Consider the following 3625-nt stretch of genomic DNA (forward strand, 5'->3'; position numbering starts at 1 on the left):
GCGAGGAGTGTCTACCCAGGATATCTTCTTACTGCTCAAAGAGGAAGTGCTTAACCCAGCGCCAGGTAGTCTCAACAATCTACTCGTTGCACTCGACATCGAAAAAGCATTTGATAATATTGCGCACTCTACCATACTAGACGGTCTTGCAGCCATAGGATGCGGACAACGCATATTCAACTATGCCTCTGATTTTCTTGGAAATCGCAAGGCGCAGATTGGCATAGCTGGTACCAAATCATCACCATACGACCTCCCACTGAAAGGCACACCTCAGGGCTCCATCTTGTCTCCATTTTTATTCAATATCGGCCTCCGGAAACTAGTCCTCCAGCTGGAGACTGTACCAAACCTGGGCTGTGCCTTTTACGCGGACGATATTACGCTATGGGCAACAAAGGGCTCCTATGGAGAACGACAAGATGTACTGCAAACCGCTATAGACATGATTCAAGGCTATCTCACTGATGCAGGCATGTCGTGCGCACCTAGCAAATCAGAATATTTGCAAATAAGACCCCCACGCACTCGGTCCAACCGTGCACTCGCGCTGCAGCTAGAAATTGCCGGACAGATCATCAACAGGACCCCAGTAGCTCGAATATTAGGCATGCACGTGCAAGAAAACAACAGCGTAAAGACTGCAATAGGCAAACTCAAACACACCGTAAAGAGTATTGCATCCCTTATAACTAGAATTGCGCGAAGTAATGATGGGATGACAGAGGTCGACACGGTACGCCTTGTACATGCCTTCGTTCTCAGCCGAGTCACGTTCGCTCTTCCCTTTCAATCAACACGCAAGCCCGAAATAGAGCAGATTGACAGACTCATCAGAATTGCGTACAAAGCAGCATTGCAACTTCCGAACAGCACAAGCACAGAAAAACTCATGGGACTCGGCATGCATAATACGTATGAAGAATTGGCCGCCGCCACGCTAATCGCACAGCGAGAACGACTCACCACTACGCTCCAGGGAAGAACACTGCTACAGAGGCTGGGATACCCTCTCACCCCTCAATATTGTGGCGATGAAACAGTCATTGTACCCAAGCAAATACGTGATCAAATAATCGTGGAACCAGTTCCAAAAAACATGCACCAGCAGTATCTAGGTTGGTGCGCTCACTACAAACACTCACAACGTGGTCTTGGGAGGCACGGCTTTCCGAGCTGGCACTGGGGAGCCAACTGGTGACCCTAGACCAGGCCCGGCGAGCCGCTGTGGCCAGTGGGGCTCTCCAAGAGGGCTCCACCCGGGATTAGTCACGTAATTTTAATTCTTCAATAAAGTTTATTCTCTCTCGCTCTCTCTTGACAATGGGAAGAAAGTGCTTTGTACCACGGTGTAATACCGGTTACAAGTCCTGCGAGCAAAAGTTTTCTCTATTTTCGGCCCCGAAAGACGAAGCTCGCCTGAAACTTTGGAGACATGCCATTCCGCGGAAGGATCGGATCCTTAAAGCGTCGGACCACGTGTGCGAGCGACATTTCGAGCCCCGCTTTGTCTCAAAGACCTGGACGGCTGAGTACAACCGGAACGTCCTTGTGAGTACCCCACGCCGAGCATGCCTATCTGACGACGCAGTGCCGTCGATATTTCCCGATTGTCCAGCACACCTCTCCAAACTGGTAAAACATCGGAAGAGACCAGCGGTCAGGCAGCCTGCCTGCGTTCCTAGGCAAAAGCGCTTTCATCCGGCAGATAGTACCGAGAAAGCTGAAGAAGCAGATGACCCAAGGTCAGTGACCTTGATCATGCAGGACCTTCATCCACTGAAAGCACCGATGCGGCTCCGTTCGAGGTTGGCGCCCCGGAAGTCATTCCGTCTGCCGAGGGGTCTCGTCAACAAGTTTTCAACAACTTGTTCGAGCAATCAGCCTCCGTAGTTCTTCCGTCCATATCATGGGGCTATCACAGGCGGGACACGGATGGAATCCGCAACGTTGCTTTTACTGAGATGAAGTGGAGCACAAGTCCAAAGGTGCGCGAACTGATCACAGACGCCGCCACTTCTACAGAGAGCAGTCATTTGGTCACAACAAAGGTTGTTGACATTGACCAGAACATGCAGGTGTCTGTATCTGTGATGGGAAGGCGCGTATCAGTTGATGCGTTGCACATCCGGGATGACGTTGCTACTACAGAAGATGTCAAGACTTTTCTGCAAAGCTTGCATGAGATACCCATATGTGGCGGAGGGCCAAAGGCAAATGTGTATCCGCTGGCACATCCAGAGAGCGCATCTGTCGATGCATGCAATCGGTGGTGACACAAAAAGTGCCCCCTTCTTGTTCGTGGGAACAGCACATGCAAGTGGTGCTCAAGTTTATCTGACACACTCCGGATTCGCCAGAAGAGGGAGATGGACAAAAGAAACAGAACGAAACCGACCAAGCGCTACCGCTTCTCATCTGTACCAAGTAGTGACAGAATGCTTGCTTTCCGCAGAGCAAGGAATGCGCTGAAAAGGTTCAAAGAACGCTTGTTGAAACGTGTAAAGGTTCTTAGGGAAGAGATGAAGCAGGCCCAAGCAAAGATGCAAAGCATGTCTATGGAAGTTCTTAACGAAAAACTGGGGGCACTGAAGCTGCCTGCACCTCAAGTGGAATTAATTAAGGAATGTGTGTCGGCTGCCAAATGCCGAAGCAAGAACAACAGACGGTACACTGAGCATTGGATATTGATATGCTTGCTTTTGCATATTAGAAGCCCATCTGGGTACTCTTTTCTAAGAGACAATGAGATCTTGCCGCTACCTTGTGTGACCACGGTACGGAAGTACCTGTCAATGCTTCGGGTCAAATGTGGATTTGACACTCGTTTTTTTTCGGCCTTCAAGAAGAAGATAGCCACAAAGTCATGCTCGGAGCGTCATGGCATATTGGTTTTCGATGAAATTCAAGTAAGGAAAGAGATGAGAGTGAGCGCTAAGACAATGACGTATGCTGGATTTGCGGACTTCGGTGAAGCGGCAAACTCTTCGGATGAACTTGCGGATCATGGACTGGTGTTCACCTTTCGTGCGTTTGGTGATAGTTACTCTCAGCCAGTCGCTGTGTTCGCAAGCAAAGGACCAACAAGAGGGACAGTCCTCGCACAGCTGGTAAAGAAAGCTATTGTGCTGCTTGAGGATGCAGGAGTATTCGTCGATGCCATTGTGTGTGATGGTGCTGCAACCAATAGGGCTATGTGGAAGCAGTTCTGTGTAAGTGGAGAACTAAAGTGCACAAAAAACTCGTTCGTTCACCCTTTGGACGATAAGCGCAGTGTATATGTGTTTTCTGATGCACCACATTTGGTCAAATGTGTGAGAAACCGCCTCCTGAAACAGAAGGTGTTGCGGACTAACGCGGGGCGCGTAATGTGGGCACACTACGACAAGCTGTATGTTGAGGACAGCAAGCTTCCTGGTTACCTGAGGGGTTGTCCAAAACTCACCTTCTCACACATGAACCCATCTAGCACCGAGAAAATGAGAGTCAAATTGGCCACACAAGTGTTCAGCAGGAGTGTAGCTAAGGGCCTTGAATACTACTCAAGCAGAGGAGCGTCAGGTCTGCAAGATGTGAAAGCCACTGTAGATTTTACGCTAAGAATGAATGACTTGTTTGATGCACT

The 3625-nt window shown here is 49.4% G+C and overlaps 1 pseudogene; it reads left to right on the forward strand.

The window, feature by feature from the left end:
- The first annotated feature begins 1113 nt into the window (after positions 1-1113).
- On the forward strand, positions 1114-2593 carry LOC142804143 (uncharacterized; annotated as a pseudogene).
- The last annotated feature ends 1032 nt before the right edge of the window (positions 2594-3625 follow it).

This window comes from Rhipicephalus microplus, chromosome 3 (genome assembly GCF_043290135.1).
Source record: "Rhipicephalus microplus isolate Deutch F79 chromosome 3, USDA_Rmic, whole genome shotgun sequence".
NCBI classification, from domain to species: domain Eukaryota; kingdom Metazoa; phylum Arthropoda; class Arachnida; order Ixodida; family Ixodidae; genus Rhipicephalus; species Rhipicephalus microplus.